The sequence below is a fragment of the Diceros bicornis genome, chromosome 7 (genome assembly GCF_020826845.1).
Source record: "Diceros bicornis minor isolate mBicDic1 chromosome 7, mDicBic1.mat.cur, whole genome shotgun sequence".
Taxonomy (NCBI): domain Eukaryota; kingdom Metazoa; phylum Chordata; class Mammalia; order Perissodactyla; family Rhinocerotidae; genus Diceros; species Diceros bicornis.
The window spans coordinates 53,889,960-53,907,534 of record NC_080746.1 but is presented as its reverse complement, the minus strand read 5'-3'; the positions used below and the strand labels follow the sequence as shown (position 1 = coordinate 53,907,534).

Below are 17,575 nucleotides of genomic sequence, written 5' to 3'. Positions count from 1 at the left end.
CCTGGAAATTTCAATTTTGCTCCTCTAGCCCATTAAGAATTGCTTCCAGAGACGGCCCCGTGGCCTAGTGGTTAATTTCGGCGCACTCCGTTTCAGTGGCCTGGATTCGGTTCCCTGGTGCAGCCCTACACCACTCATTGGCAGCCATGCTTTGGTGGAGAACCATATACAAAATAGAGGAAGACTGGCACAGATGTTAGCTCAGGGGGAATCTTCCTCAGCAAAAAAAAAAAAAAAAAAAATTGTTTCCATAGTGAAACACTGTTACTGATGGACGATGACCTGTATTACAGGGAAAAGGTAAAGGCAGGGACCAGGAGGAGGAGAGAAGGTAAAAAATCAGTCATATTTGAGCCGGGAAGTGGCATCAAATTTAAAACATCTATATGACAGCCAAGGAAAACTGAGGCTCAGGGTGGTTAAGTGACTTGCCATGGTCACATAGTAATAATCATAAAAAATGTCTTCAAATCTCAGCTTGATCTCCTTGCTCCTAAATTTCCTCATCTGTAAAATGAGTACCAAACAGCATCTCTCTTACAGGATTAATTCGAGTAAATGAAAAGTCAAATGTAAAGTGCTTGGCACTGTGCAAGTCCCCAGTAAAAGGTCAGCTGTAACGAGGCTGATGATGTTGATTTGCTCCTGATCTCATTTATCCCCAACGTACAATGAGGTTGTGGGGAGGCAGTAGCTGGGAAACATGGAGATCACCATTCGAAACTCATTTTTAAAAAAGATTAGAAGGAAATAGATGAAATGCTACTATTGGTTATCTTTCTACAATAAAACTCTGATGGATTTAATGGGTTTCGTTTTTTGGCTTTTTTTTTTTACCTTTTATTCTTCTCTAGTCTCCAAATTTTCTATGAGAATCATGTATTACTTTCATAATAAAAGAAACATACACATTTTAAAAACAAACAAGGGGGTTTGAGTAAAGACACTCAAATTGGAAGAGTGACGATCTTGACAATATTTTAGCCTGCTGGACCCTGGTTACCAACTCCTAAAAAAAAAATATCTTTTTCAGCAATTAAGGAAAATCCTAGGAAATGCCCTCAGAATCTTAGAGTTAAAAGTACTTTTATAGGTCACTTAGTCCAAACTCGCAACTAATAGCCAACATCAGTCAAGCACTTTATAGCTTACAAATTGCTGTGCAGTTATCTGTGGAGCTCACCTGATCCTCATCACACTGTAAAGGTATAAGACAGCTATGGTGTAACGGAAGAAGCATGAGCTCAAGAGTCAGAAGCACCTGGCTTCAAATCACAGCTGTGCTGTACAGCCTCAAGGAATTCAATCAACCTCTGTTTTCTCTTCTATAAAATGGAGATAAAACAATATCTGGCCTAGCTAACCCAGGGAGTTGTTGAAAGAATAGAGTGAGATAATATTAGTGAAAGTACTTTGTACACTATACAAAAGGCCCTTTATCATCTGGGCCCAGCCTTCTTCTCTGCTCTTACCACTCCCTACTTTGCACCCTATCCTCTAAGTGTACTAAACTACTCAGGATTCCCCAAACTTGCTCTCAAGCCTTCTAGCCCTCATCCTGCTCTCTCTCTTTCAAGAAGGTCCTTCCTCTCGCCTCTCTTCCTATCCCTCCCCCACTGTGCTTCGTTAACCCCTGCTCATCTCTCAGAACCCAACTTAGGTGTCATTTCCATTAAGAACGCTTGCCAGGGGGCCGGCCCGGTGGCGCAAGCGGTTAAGTGCGCGCGCTCCGCTGCGGCGGCCCGGGGTTCGCTGGTTCGGATCCCGGGCGCGCACCAACGCACTGCTTGGTAAGCCATGCTGTGGCGGCGTCCCATATAAAGTGGAGGAGGATGGGCACGGATGTTAGCCCAGGGCCGTCTTCCTCAGCAAAAAAAGAGGAGGATTGGCGGATGTTAGCTCAGGGCTGATCTCCTCACAAAAAAAAAAAAAAAAAAAGAACGCTTGCCAGGCCACCCCCATTTCAGGTGAAGTAGATGCCTTTCCTCTGTCTTCATGTAGCAGCAGCATGTATCTCCATTTGTCATTTTTGTCTCAATATAGTATAACTGTCTATGGACATATCTATTTCTCAACTATAAACTTAAGGGTAGGGACCAGATACGATTCATCTGTTTCTTCAGAGCCCGTGACAATGCCTGATGCTTAATATGTGTTAAGCAATGAATGAACTGACAATTAAAACATTAGTTTTCATATAATAGGTACACAAGACGTTTATGCAAACTATTATAATATAAGGCAGTACTTCTCAACCTTGGCTCCATATCAGAATTACCTATAAACCTTCAAAAATAGAAATTCCAAGAGATTTTGATTAACTAGACTTGAGATAGAGCCCAGGCAACTGCATCATTTTTTTTTACATCTTCACAAGTAGTTCAATGCATAGCCAAAACTGAAAACCACTGCTATACATAATTGTAGTCATAAAATTACAATTCTACCTAACATCTAAGATGTAAGCTTAACATCTCACAATTCATTTTCACATATATTATCAATCTTCACAACTCTGTGAGTTAGGTATTTCTACTTTCCAAATGAAGAAATTGAGATTTAAACAAGTGTCCATCTAGGTCTTCGCCTAACTTCAAATTTAATACTCTTCCTTCTACCTCTATCTCCTTCCCTAGAAGGTGATAAATAATGCTGCAGCAATACCCAAAGTACTATGCGGTCAAGGGTTCAAATGAGGAAGACATCAATCCCAGCTTTGTGGGAATCAGCGAGAGAATAAGGAAAACTGGGTCTTGAAGATATAGGCAGGCAGATGAGGGTGGAAGCCACACATAGAGTACTGTCACTATCATTTATCACCCCAAAAGATTCAAAAGGCAGATTCTATAAAGGAGAAAAATGTTCTTGCCAGCCTCAGTTGGCACTTAGTCTCAAAAGGAAAGGGACACTGGAGAGGACTAGAAGTGGAAAATCAGAAGAAGAAAGCCCCATAAACAAGAAGGAATTTCCCAATGCTGCATGCAAATTACCTCACCCTGACTCCATGAATAAGTGCCAAGACATCATGGATGTTTTCTAACTAAGACTTACATCAATTTTAGAGAATTAATCAATACAAAATAAAATCATATTAATGAGGGATCAACGAACCTCTGGTTCTTTATAGACTTATTACTACACTATTCTTGAAGAGGAGATAATCTGGAGGATCCTAGCACACAGATGATTTCCCCCATCTCAAAGACTAGGATGGGAAAGTGGAGGAAGTTATTCATGAGAGAGAAAGCTTAACAACACAAGAACAGAAAAATGTATTACATTATGTTAATAAATTTAAGATGGCAAAGAGAAATGAATATTCAGGTGACTCAGAATACTGAATAAAGTCTGATCTCTCAGCTTCAGTAAAGAAGTGTTATCTTCTAAGTCTGCAACATCATGACCATCTGACACAGAGTTTTATCAACAATTATTTTTTTCTAGTTCAAACCGTGGACTTCAATCAGGATTTTCATAGAGGGAAGAGGCTAAAGAGATTAGGAAGCACTAAAAGGACATTTCTCAGTGCCCCAAAGTTCAGTTTGATAGAGTCTAAAAGGCAATATGATGTAGTGGCGAAAGTAAAGTACTACATTTAGATTCAAAAAATGTAGTTTTAAACCAATATTCAGTCATTTGCTAATGATGTGCCATTGAGCAAACCAAGACTTCTATGATCCTGTCTTCTAACTCATAAAATGGAAATACCTATCTCACAGGGTTGTTGTGAACACTGAACAAAAAACACCAGGGGAAGATGTTACTCTTTTCCCTCTATGAATGATAAATGGAAATGCATGTAAATCTGTCTTCACCAATCTTTGTATGCACAAAAAAGAGAGCAGGCTAAATGAAGAAAAATTTTAACTCTCACAGCAATATACTTGCAAAATATTCCTATATCCTCTCAACAGAAAAATTAAAGCAACCTTGGCAATAAAAATAACACATAACTGCTGGTATCAGGTGGTTATGAACTGGAATTAAGATATGCCACTTACTTTCAGCAAAACCTTGAACAAGCTCCCTTTGTCGGTCTGAGCTTCAAACTTCTTATCCATGAAATAGAGATACTAGCAATCATTTTACATGCTTATTTTGAACACGGGAGAAGACGTCCATAGTGTCTGGTACATAACAGGTGTTCAATAATGTAACCTACTGTTAATAAGTTTACCACCACCTAACAACTAGCTAAAAAATTATATTTTTCAAAGCTTTCCTTATATTCAATATTTTATTTAGTTGCTTCATAATCCTGTAACCTAGTCATAACAACTATTACTATCTCCATTTTACAACAGTTGAGACAAAAAGTAGAGATAAAATTACTTCCATAAAGTCATGCAGTAATATAGAGACTAAATTAAGGTCTCTTGACTTTCTCCAGGTTTCATTATCCACACACACACCCCCTCTCCCCCTGCAAATTACAACATTAGTCCTTAGAAATTAAAATGACATCTATGAAACAGTATATTCTTTAGATAACCTTAAACTTCTCCCTTTACTACACCAAAAAAAAGTTTTTTCCCTACTTCTGTTATGATTTAGAAAGATAAAAAAGGGGGAAAGGAAAATCACTAAAACCAGCAACAATGGAATTGAGAATTGTCTCAAATTAGCAACTGCTGATTCTACCTTGATTTTGGTTTTAGTTTTCCCCAACAAAGCTACAGACCTCTTAATCAAAATTTTTTAAAGTCTGCTTATCAAAATGATGCTTGTTTGATAAACTATTCCTAAATTGAGGGGAAAAAATTAGGACAGCTTTCTCCTATCTTTATGAGTATATATCACTTTTTTTTTATCCCTCTATTTTATCCCTTCATTTCAGCACTTTTCACACCATACTGTAATATCTTTAACTCCTTAAGGACTTCAACCACATCCTCTGTATACTGGAACATCCTGTCCCTCAGCATGGGGCCTGGCACAGGGTAAAGAAGGACTCAATAAGTGCTTATAAATAAACGGATGAACAAATGAAGCCAATCTTTCAGAGGGAAGCTAGGAAAGGAAAAAACCTGGACATGGTATCTTAGGTTGATAAGAAAGTGAAAGAAACAAAATATTTTAAGAGCTTCATAAGGAAGAGAAATTTGTGTGTGGAGTCAAACAGGCCCTTGTACTGCTTCGAGTATCACTGGAGAAAGACAAAAACCACAGGAGATCTGGAAGAGACAGTTTCAAGTTAATTTCAAGTTAAAACGCTCAAAAGTTGGGGTGCTTATTTAGACAGGCAAAACCAAGTTGCAAATTCCCAAGAAACAATCCTGGCCTAGAATATTTCAACAGCAGTTTTCAGGTCTTGGCTAAAAGGGCAAAAGTTAACTTTGGTGGAGAAAGACAGACGTAATAGGGAAGAAAAGCTCAGTCTAAAATCAATCCCCAAAAACGTTACAATCCACTGAGATTTGTATATTGAAGTATGGTTCCTCTTCATTCTGAGAACTATTCTTGAATAAAACCCCAATGTAGCAGCTGGCAATAAACGATACTAGATCATATTATTCATTCAACGAATACCTGAGCGCCTGCTATATGCAGTCACTATTCTAGGCACTGGGATTACAGTTGTGAACACACCAGACAAAATTCTCTGCTCTCAGGAAGCTTTCATTCTAGCGGCAAAAGACAGATGACAAACGAATGCAATGGAATAGAATAGAATGGAATGGAATGGAATGTCAAGCAGTAAGTGCTATGAGAAAAAAGAAGGGAGGGAGGGACCTGGCAAGAAGCTGGTCTTATCAAGAGCAGATCTTTTAACATAGTGGTTCTCAAACTTTAGCAGATATCAGAATCACCTGGAGGGCTTGTTAAAGCAGAGGTTTTGGGGCACCAACCCCAGAGTTTTTCAGTTGTAGGTCTGGGATGGGACAAATCATTTGCAATTCTAACAAATTCCCAGATTATGTTGATGTTGCTGGTGCAGGCACAACACTTGGAGCTATTGTTCTAACCCAAAGGATCAGGTAACCTCTGTCTCATGGGTCTTGACTTGCTTCTTCATTCATACATTCATTCATTCATTTCAAACACTTACTCAGTGCTAGGAACTTTGCTAGGCACTAAAACTAAACAGATCCTGCCCTCAAGAAATTCACAGGTTAATGAAAAGACAGGCATAAACTCAAATAATTGCAATAGAGGGCTGGAGAGCTGTAAGAGTGGTATATACATGAACCAGAGGATGGAAGAGCGACTCATTCTAAGGAAGTAATAGGAGAAGAGATTAAGGTGCTGCTGCCCAGAAGTCCAACAAGCACTTATCCACCGACAGGTAGGGGGTAGGAGGCCGGCATTCTGAACAGAAAGAACAGCACGTGCCAAAGTAGAAATGAGAAAGAGGATGGCAGGGGAGTTAACAGAAAGTAAAGGGGCAAAGGGAGGCCGTAGTCTGATCTCTGAGAGCTTCTTATTCATGTTCAAGAGTTTGAAAACTTATCTTTAGGTAATGACTAGTCAAGGGTGGGAAGAAAAAACGTGATTGGTTTTGTTTTATAAAGATCTCTCTGGAGACATAGTGCCCGCCTTTCAGAAAGCACTGCTTCCTCCAAGCCTAACACGGGGCTTCATAATGTGCTTAGTAAACGATATTGAATTGAACTGAACAAGCTTTTTGTCTTATAAATGAGAGACAGGTCACCACCTTCCCTGCAGGACTCACTTTGGCCAGGACAAGACTTGTAAAGCAGGTCCAGCAGCCTCAATTATTGCACCCTACTCCCTGTACAACGGGAGTCCCCCAGAGATTAGGGCAGGCCTTCATTGTTTACATGCCGACCTCACCCACTAGACTTTGAGCTCTTTATAAAGACAAGGAATGTCTGAACAGCCCCCATAGTTCTAGCAGGAGACCTGAAACAGAGTAGCTCTCCAGACTCCAGTAATGTTGGGTAAATGAATGACTGAATAAAGCAAATTTACCAGCCAGACCTAGGAGCCCCTATAGGTAAGGTTATAGACAAGCTTCAGAGACTGTTTCTGGGTTTATGTTCCCAAAACCGTTTTGGAGCAGTGGAGTTTCTAGGTGAGGTGAAGTGGATTTCATATGCACCTGGTTTAAGATTTCCCAAATAGGAACAAAGAATGTTACAAGTGCTGTAGTAGAAACCCTACCAGGCCTCTGAGGGCCTCAATGAGAAGTCAGTTTTGCCTGAGTAGTTTGGGGGTGAATGCCAGCAAAGACTTCATATGGGGTGGAGAGGGTTCTTCAGTGGAGTCTTGAAGGCTGAGTAGGCGCTTGTTACCTGCCTGTTTCTAGGGCATAAATGCAAACCCCCGGAGCTTTAAGGCTGGAAGTGACCTGCCCAAGGTCACACAGGAAGTAGGTGAAGTCACAAGGTGAGACCAATGAGGCATCTATGTACCGTGTACTGTTGACTGTTTTCTCCTGACAAAGTTGTGAGAGTCCAAAAACACAAGAGGAAAAACTAAAACAATTTTCTCAGGAACAATTCTTAAAATAAAGGCTAGACTAATGCATTTGAATTTTTATTGGTAACCGTAGTACTAACTCTTCCCTTCACCTTTCACAGTTCTGGAGGGGAAAGTCTAAGACAGTTATCCAAGGGGTTTAACAAACAAGCACTTTGCTCCCAACACCCAAAACTTCTCAAGTATTCTTCCAAAACACTCCCAGCATTTTTTGCTGTTAAAATATTCAAGACAGTAAAGGCTATAATAATGTCTTTTGAAATGGAAAAAGGAACATAAAATAGCTATAATTCTCCTTTCCCTGTGTTTTTAACTCCACAAGTTGCCGAGTACCCGGGGTGGGGGAGGGGCTGCAAACCCAAGCACCATCCAGTCGTGTTTTTCAAGGAGCTGAACCCTCCAGGTGAGTCCCAGGCCCGGACAGGGGTGCGTTTTCCAGGCAGAATGAGTCGGACGCCCCTGTGCTCGGCTGCCCCGTGGGGGCCCAGGGTTAGCGCCGGACGACTGCAAAGTTCGCGAGGGAGTCGCTCCGCGCCCGGGACCTGTCGGGGCTCCCGGCCCCTCCCCTGCCCCCTCCCGGGTCCCCGGGGTCCCCAGCGCCTGAGCCCGGCGGCCGCGCCGGGGGTGCAGGGGGCCTTTGTTGGTCCGACAGGAGCGGCCAGCCCCGCCTTGCCTCACCTGGGGCCCCCGGCCGCCCGCCCGACCCCGGCGCGCGGAATGAATGGGCCCAGGCCCCTCACCCCGCGCCCGCGCCCACGAGCACGCCCGCGCCCCGCCGGGCAGCCCGGCCGCCGGGGGTACCGGGCGGGAGGCCGGCTCTCACCTTCCGCGCTCACTCGGCTCTACTCGGCTCCTCCTCCTCCTCCAGCCGGTGGCGGCGGCCGAGCCGGGAAGGGAGCGCACGGGGAGCCGCTTCACTTTCTCCCTCCCGCCGCCGCCGCGCGCTCGACGCCTCCCCCACCCCGCTCGTGCCGGGAGTCCCCTCAGGACAGGGGGGATCAGCGACCGAGAGGCGGGCCGGAGGGAGCTGGGCGACGAGGCTGAGGGGGTGCGGTGGGGGGTGGGGCCTTGAGGGGGCGCGGGCGGACTCTGGGGGAGGAGGTGGGGAGACGGTTCTTTGAAGGGTTTTGAGAGCGCGTGAAAGAGGGGACAGGAGTCCGAGGGGAAGCGTCTGTGGAGTAGGACGGCAGAGCGGTGAGGGAGGCGCGAGGGACGCAATGAGGGGCGTCTCCTGTGCTGCCGGCACCTTGGGCTCCAGATGCAGCCGGGGCCGGGTCGCCTCCCCCGCCCGCCCCGCGCTATTGTATGCCGCCGGCCCGGGCCGACCTCCTCTCCCCCGGCCCCCGCCCCTCCCCCGGCCCCCGCCCCTCCCCCGCGAGGCCTCGGCGCCGGCGGAGCCCGGCCAGCCCCGCCTCCCGCAGGTGGGAGGGGGCGGGGAGGACCGGACAGACACGTGAGCGAGGCCGACCCAGGCGAGGGGGATGGGGAGCGCCTTGAATGACGTCATCGGCGCATGACGCCAGATGGTGGGGAATCACCCGGCTACCGCGTGACGTCATTGCGCCCGCGTCTCGCCTCTCACCCCGTACTGTCTGCCGGTGCAGGCTTTTTTTGACGTGCCCTGTCCCCGGGAAGGTTTGGGGACGATTTCTGGAGGCATTGGTGGTGTAGTCAGGGTCAAAAAAGACAGCTAATCCCCTGGTTTTGTGGTCTTCGGGTTACAAAGCACCACAGAATCCTCTGGGTCATTGCCAAAAGCTGAATTTGAAAACTACCTCATCTCCTGTGACCTCAAAGGCAGACATTTATTATACTATTTGCTTTCTTTGCGGGGGGAGGGCCAGGGAGACAAAGAAATGACAATGGAGGTTTGAACTATCTTGAAATAAATGGGTTCCCTTTCCCGTTTTTCTCCTACCACTGAGGCTACATTCAACCCAAACCTTTCCCCTGAGCTCAGATTCTGTATTTCCGAGTGCCTCGTGGACAGCGTCGTTTGCATACTCGACTGTACCTCAAATTCCACAAGTCCAAAACAGCGTTAGTGGCTAAGGGAATCATTGCCTTGGTTCAAATCCCAGCTGTAGAAATGTTAGTGATAGGACCTTAACCTTTCCAAGCCACAATTTCTCCATAATAAGTAGTACCTGAGTATCCTTAATTTGATCTCTCTAAGCCCCAGTTTTTCCCTAATAGTAATAACTACAATTTAGCACGTATTAAACCCTTGGGAATGTTGGCTATTCCTATTACCATTTTCCACCAAACTTGTGACTCATGCTGTTTCCTGGTCTCAGTGAGTGGACCACCATCCAGCAGTCCCCTAAGCCAGAAACATGGACATAGCCCTCATTCTTCCTCTTTCAACACCTTTATCAAATTAGTCCCCAAATCCTGTAGAGTCTCCTTAATATTTCTTGAGTCCTTGCCCTTCTCTTCACTCACTACCTCCTGGACAACTGGAGCAGGTTTCAGCCTCTCCAAATCCAATCCATTCTTACATACAGGGTAGCTTTTTAAAACCACAAATCTGATGATGATCACTTTTAAATACTGTTTAAACACTCTGAAAGGCTTTTGTTGCTTTTAGGATAAAGTCCAAACTCCTTAACTTGGCACTGTACAACCTTGGTGCTTAACAACAGCCTTTCCAGCTTCCTCTCACACATGTTATCTTTTGCTCCAGCCACACTGAAATACTACTTAATGTTCTTTGAACACACAGTTCTTCATTTCTCTGGGCTCTTCTCTCTTTATGTCATTGGCCAACACTCATTCATTCTACAAAGTCCAGCTCAAATGTCATGTTCATTTATTCATTTGACTAATATTTCTTAGTTTCTCTGAGCCTTCACAATGCTGTAATCCGTAGTACTTCCCTGCCTTTTATGGCGTGTAGCACACTGTGTGGTAACTGTACTTGTGTATCTGACTCCCTGAGCCCCTCGAAAGCAAGTCATATTCCTGTCCATGCTATCTGGATCCCCAGTGTCTGACACATAGTAAGAATCAATGTTATAAAAATGTATTTAATAGATGTTCACATAGTGCTTACTATGTGCCAGATACTATTCTAAGCACTATCTCCTTTAAACCTCTAACAACCCTTTGAGATAAACTACTGTTATTCCCCCATTTTATTGATGAGGAAATGGAGACAAAGGGGGATTAAATAACTTACACCGACAGTGAATTATTCTAAACGAAACTGTTTTTGCATGGTCTCTGTGTAGGCAGAATAATGGCTGCCTAAAAATGTTCACATCCTAATCCCCAGAACCTATGAGTATGTTACCTTCCATGACAAAAGGAATTTTGCAGGTGTAATTAAATTAAGGATCTTGAGATGAGGGGGTTATTCTGGATTATCCAGATGGATTTAATGTAGTCACAAGGTTCCTTAAAAGTGGAAAAGGGAGGCAGAAGAGTGAGGAAAAAGTCGATTAGACTACAGAAGAGGTCAGATGTGAGATGTGATTCAATGTGAGAAGCACTCCGCTCACCCTTGGAAGACAGAGGAAGAGAGCTACCAGCTAAGGAATAAAAACAACTCCAAAAGCTGGAAAAGGCAAGAAAACGGATCCTTTCTTGGAGCCTCCAGAAAGGAACAGGGCCCTGCCAACACCTTTTAGCCTAGTAACACCCATTTTGGACTTCTGAACCCCAGAACTATAAAATAATGAATATGTGTTGTTTTAAGCACTACATTTGTGATAATTGGTTACAACAGCAATAGGAAACTAAAACAGTCTCAGATCAAGGGCGGCTGCACTATCCTAACAAGTGGGAGAGGGCTACTTGCTAGAGGTGCAAGCTTCTCAGTTGCATCCACCCAAATATCTCCATCCCAGCCTCGGGGTCCCACTCCCACCTACAAGAACCCTGGCTTTAGCGTTAAGAGAACAGTCAAAGGATCTCTGCCACCCTAACTATTACATTCTGGGCCTGATTTTCAGCATAGTCTGCTTTCCAGCTTCAAGAGAAGAGAGTTTTTAAAAAATCTTCCATGGAGCTCTTTTGGCTTTCATACCTGGTCCTGAATTGACAGGTGGATGACCTGAGCCTGAAATTCTCTTTCTTCAAGGCTTTTAAGATAGTTAACAAAATCAAGCCAATGCTACGAAATTAATTAACATTACCCCCATACCATTCAAGTGCTAGAGCATGCATTCTCAATGGGGGCAACATCTCCCCAAAGGAAGTGAAAACTGAAAAAATATCTTAGATATTACAATGGTTTGTGGCCTCCAAATCTCAACCCTATTTGACAAAATCTTATTCCTTAGTATTTAACTTCTCTGGCCAGGGATGCTTTATTTTTATGTACTTTTTTATTGAGATATAATAGACATATAACATTGTATTAGTTTTAGGTGTACAACATAATGACTTGATACATGTATATATTGTGAAATGGTTATCACCATAAATTTTGTTAACATCCATCACCACATATAGTTACAAATTTTTTTTTCTTGTGATGAGAACTTTGAAGATTTACTCTCTTAGCAACTTTCAAATATACCAAGTAATATTGTTTACTATAGTCACCATGCTGTAGATTACGTCCCTAGGACCTTATTTATCTTACAACTGGAAGTTCATACCATTTGACCACCCCCCACCTGGGATACTTTAAATTTAATTTAATTTCTCTCCTTAGGAGGGTAATATTTAAAATTAAATTAAATTAAAAAGGTTGAGAATCCCTGTGCTACAGTTACTGCATAATCTGATGTTCTCCTTCCACTTGTGCTTCCAGTCTACCGCGAGTGAAGAGCTTGGTTGTTGGGACAGCACAGCATGTCAGGGTCTATCACTGCTCAACTTACCACCAACAATAGAGTCCTTGTTGCCGTATGATCAGTGAGTGATTCAGTCCAGAATCCCATCCTGAGGGTCTTTACTCTGGGATAACTCTTGGTCTCAACTACCTGAGTTTAGGTCTCCCAAAATCAGAGCCTGAGATAAATACTTGGGTGTAGGTAGTTTATTTCGGTGTAGGTAGTTTATTTTCCCAATCCTAGGAAACTGGAATGAGACGAGAGAAAGGGAAAGCCAATGTAGCGTGTGTTATTGAGGTTCTCACTTCTGTCAGAACTTCAGAGAAGCATACAGAATGCCTCCCAGAATAGACCACCTGGAAGATGAGAGCTTTTGTCTACTGGCTTCCATCTCTCATTGAGTGAGGGTTATCCCCAGGGCTGTTGACTCCCCTAGACGTTGTGGCTTTGTTTGCAAGTCTAGCAAGTGACTACAGATGTCAGAGAAGGTCCAGAGGCAGAATAAGGAAAGATGTGAAGTGTACATTTGAGGTGACACACTAGCAGCATGAGGGGAGTTGGAACTGTTCACCACAATTGCGGCTGAACTCAGAGGTGGTCTAAGGGAATGTGACAACAAGTACCAGAGATGTCTGCTACAGACTAAGTAGGTTTCATTTATACATTCACATTGTAAAACCAACTTTAGTAGATAATTGCAAACCTGCTTTCCAAAATAATTGAACCAATTTACACTCCCACCAGTTATTCCATATCCCCACTAATACTTGGTATTATCAATCTTTATTATTTTAATCATTCAGGCAGGTATGTAGTGATCTTGCATTATTATTTTAATTTTCATCCCTTTGATTACTAATGAGGTTGAAAACCTGTTTGTAAGTTTGTTGCTCATTTGGATATCCTCTTTTTTTTTTAAACTTATTTTCTTTCTTTTTTTGGTGGTGGGGGGAAGATCGGCCCTGAGGCAACATCTGTTGCCAATCCTCCTCTTTTCTTCTTTTTTTTTCCTCCCCAGAGACCCCAGTACATGGTTATATATCCTAGTTGTAGGTCCCTCTAGTTCTTCTGTGTGGGACGCCACCTCAGCCTGGCTTGATGAACGGTGAGTAGGTCTGAGCATAGGATCCGAACCGGTGAACCCTAGGCCACGGAAGCGGAACATGTGAACTTAACCGCTGCGCCACTGGGCTGACCCCTGGATATCCTCTTTTGTGAAGTATCTGTTCAGATCTTTTGCTCAAGCTTTTAAAATCAACTTTATTGAGATATAATTTACATATAATAAAAATACACCTATTTCAAGTGTTTTGCATGATAAGTTATGACAAATGTATATCCCTTGTAACCACTGCCACACCCCTTCTGTCTCAGGAAGTTCCCTTGTGCCCCTTGCAGTCAGTCCCCTACCTGCCTATCAATGATCTGCTTACTGTCACTATAAATTAATTTCGCCTGTTCTATAATTTCATATAATTGGAACCATACAGTAGGTACTTCTTTGTGTCTGGTTTCTTTCATTCAGCATAATGTCTTTGAGATCATCCATGTTGTTTCATGTGTCACTCAGTACTTCTTTTTTATTGCTGAGTAGTATTCTGTTGTATAGATATACTACAATTTGTTTATCCATTCAACTATTGATGGGCATTTCAAGTTTGGCACTATTATGAATAAAGCTACTATGATCATTCATGTACGGTTATATGTTTTCATTTCTCTTGGGCATGAAACGGATGGGTTGTAGGGTAAGTGTATATTTAACTTCATAAAAATTGCTAAACTGTTTTCCAAGATGGTTGTACCATTTGGTGTCCTTTTGACATGTCCCCATCATTCTTCGAGCACTTCCTTGCTTTTTGGCCCAAGATGTTCTATGCTCTTCTTGTATTTTCTTTGACCCAGCCCTCAAGTCAGCCATTTCTCCAAGGAGTTCTGATTCCTTTATTTGAAGGATAGTATTTAAAAGGCAAAATCTAAGCACTGGGCGAGCTCATTACTATGGAGTGTCGCTGTTCCCAAGTGTTCTTGGTGTATATGAGACTACAAGCAGACTCACTCTCACTCTCCTTCTAGCCTTTAAAAAGCATGCCACCATGAGTTCTATAGCTGCAAGGAAATGAATTCTGCCAGCAACTTGAGGGAGCTTGGCAGCCTTTGAAGATAATGTAGCCCACCAATACCATGATTGTAGCCTTGTGAGAGCCTGAGCAAAGGCCCTATCTAAGTCATCCCCAGATTCCTGACCCAAAGAAATTGAGATAATAAATATGTGTTTTGGGGGGTTTTTTTGTGAGGAAGATGAGCCCTGGGCTAACATCTGCCAATCCTTCCTCTTTTTGCTGAGGAATACTGGCCCTGAGCTAACATCCGTGCGCATCTTCCTCCACTTTATATAGGATGCTGCCACAGCATGGCTTGACAAGCGGTATGTCGGTGCGTACCCAGGATCCGAACCGGCGAACCCCGGGCCGCCGCAGCAGAGCGCGCGCACTTAACCACTTGCACCACTGGGAAGGCCCCAAATATGTGTTTTTTTAAGCCATTAAGTTTGTGGTAATTTGTTACTGAGCAATAGAAAATTAATACAGGAGGGGAGGGAGAGAAGGCTCCACAGATCAGAGGTACTCATGCGAGTTTGGGAAGGCAGAAGAGAAGCAGAGAGCATCTTCCTGCTGCTTTGGCTGTTGCTGCTGGGGAAGAGCAGTTATGGAGACTTTCGGTTTTTCTGCAACAGTATCTCTATCTAGAGGTAGCAGCAGCAGCAGCCTCATCCCTTGGTTGCAGCAATAGTTGAGTATTCTTGAACATCAATAGTTCCATTGGTGGGCTTCTGATCCCCCAGCTCCCTAATTGTGCAAGAGGTGGCACCTCCACTGGCAGGTCAGTTTGGCAGTGTTGTTCTGGGAGTTATTCCTGGAGGTCCAGCCTACAACTCACTCCTAAATTTGCAACAACCTTATAAGTACCTCATTTCTCTGTAAATCTTTGTCTACTTACAATAGCTAGGCTGATTTCTGTTTGCTGCACCTGAAGCTTAACTGATATACCCTCTTTTGCTTGAGCTACTTTAAAAGGCTTCCTGTTCCTTGTGGCCAAGTGATCCTGGTCTAAGATACCAGTGGGGGCATTAAGAGTTAACTGTTGAGACAAGGGGTGGGAATTGAGGAGTTCAGTGAGGCTGGGCTAGAGCTAACTCATTCAGCCAAGACATTTCACTCATTCCCTGCTCTGTGTCAGGCTGGGTTCTGGAAATACACAGATGGATCATGAACACCCTGCCTAGAAAGAGCTCAAAGCTAGTTGGAGAGATAAATACATATATGAGTACATCACAGTACAACATGTTATGACCTGTAAAAGGAATTAATTAAATGTAGTGGGAGCCCAGAGAAGACAGCAATAATTCTGCACCCTGCCCCCAGGGGTATTAGGAGATTGCATTTGAGCTGGATCTTATAGATGGGTGAGCCTAAAAAGAAGAAAGAGGAAAAGGACCCACCACTCATAAGCCTTGTTGAACCCAGAGGGAGTTAGTCACTTTGATTGCATCCTTCCTTTTAACTCTCAGAATATCCCCAGAGATACGTATTATTATTTCCTTTTTACAAATAAAGAAGCTGAGGCTCAGAGAGGTTAATAATTGACAATGTCACACAATTGGATAGGAAACAAGCTCATAGATTCCCTTTTAGTTAGTGTAAACATAAAAATACTTACACCAGGGTATGAAATCACTTGAGGAATCATAGGGAGGGCTAAAGAAAAAGTCTCCAGGCTGAGCTTTCAGGAGTGACTCCCCAAGTCCTACTGGTGGGAACCACCAAGAGAGTTGCGGCCCTACCACAGTCAGGAAGCCCCTCTTCAGGATGCTGGCTCCCTCTTAACACTGCCATCTCCACTGCAGTTCACACTAGCACAAATGGTTACCTTGTGCCCTGCCCCTCTCCCTACTTAACTCAGTTCCAAACTCAAGTCCTGCAAGATTGCATCTGATTTTGTGGACCCTAGCTAGAAACAAGTCTGGGAAATGTGCTGTAGATTTCCAGCCTCCAGTGCAGGAAGACATACCAGAAAGCAGTTGGACTGGATGTTGAGTGAGCCAATCCATCATTTCTGCCACATGCAGTTTGATGGACTTAAGAATATTCATTCAAGAACACCAAAATGATTGATAATGCCAATCATCTGTGGAAATGGACACTCGCATACACTATTGGTGGAAGTGTAAACTGATATAAATTTATCGGAAGGTACTTTGACAGCAACTAATAATATTAAAAGCATGCAATATTAAAAGTAGCAGTACCGCTTTTAGGAGTCTATCCCACCAAGAAAAAAATAGCACAAATACATGATGTTCAAGAATGTTTATTGCAGCATTGTAGCTACATAAATCTGGAAACACCCTAAACATTCAAGAATAGGTGACTAATTAAATAAATAAATGATACATCCATACAGCAGAATACTATGCAGGCATTAAAAGGAATTAAATGGACCTCTATGTACTGGCTTGAAAATATGTCCTTGATATGTTGTTGAGTGCGAAAAAGCAAGTTGCAAGAAGTCTGTGTATTATGATCTCATTTTTTGTCTTTTATTTTATTTTATTATTTGGTGTGTGTGTGTGAGGAAGATTGGCCCTGAGCTAACATCTGTTGCCAATACTCCTCTTTATGCTAAGGAAGATTGGATCTGAGCTAACATCTGTGCCCATGTTCCTCTATTTTTTTGTATGTGGGATGCCGCCACAGCATGGCTTGATGAGCAGTGCATCGGTCGGTGCCCGGGATCTGAACCCTCAAGCCCCGGGCTGCCGAAGTGGAGCACATTGTGAACTTAACCACAAAACCACCAGGCTGGCCCTCATTTTTTGTCTTTTACAATACTTATAAGATATGTCAATATAAGTATAGGAAAAATTGTTGATTGTGCTTACTCTTGGGGATTGGAAGAGTGAAGTTAAGGGGACTTTTATACACTTTATATAATTTTTTAAAGCCAGGAATTATAGGTAAGATTTGCTTTGTTGGTTGTGATTTTCAGTATTTTTCGTGTGTGTGTGTGTTTGTGTGTGTGTGTGTGTGTGTGTGTGCTTCAAACTTTTTTGTTTAAGGATAATCTATTTTTTTAAACTAGAAATAAAAATAAAAATGGAAATGGGTGGTTTGAACCCAGAACCAGTCCCAGTGCACTGAGGAGGCTCTCCAGGATGCGGGGTAGAGAGGTCCATGCTTAGACCCAATCTGCAGAGTCAGTGGGAGCTGGTCTAGGTTGATCAGCTGGTGGAGGAGCAAGACAGGGGCTGGGAGCCTTTGGGAACGGGGTGAACATCTGCAAGTCCA

At 43.2% G+C, this 17,575-nt stretch overlaps 1 protein-coding gene across 2 annotated transcripts in view; it reads right to left on the bottom strand.

The window, feature by feature from the left end:
- Positions 1 to 8,663, bottom strand: part of PAK1 (p21 (RAC1) activated kinase 1) — a 133,714-nt gene extending 125,051 nt beyond the window's left edge. For both annotated transcript variants that reach the window (XM_058545538.1, XM_058545540.1), the window contains exon 1: positions 8,267 to 8,663. The gene's annotated coding sequence lies outside the window, so the exon portion shown is untranslated. The remainder of the gene's footprint in view (positions 1 to 8,266) is intronic.
- Between the last annotated feature and the right edge of the window lie 8,912 nt (positions 8,664 to 17,575).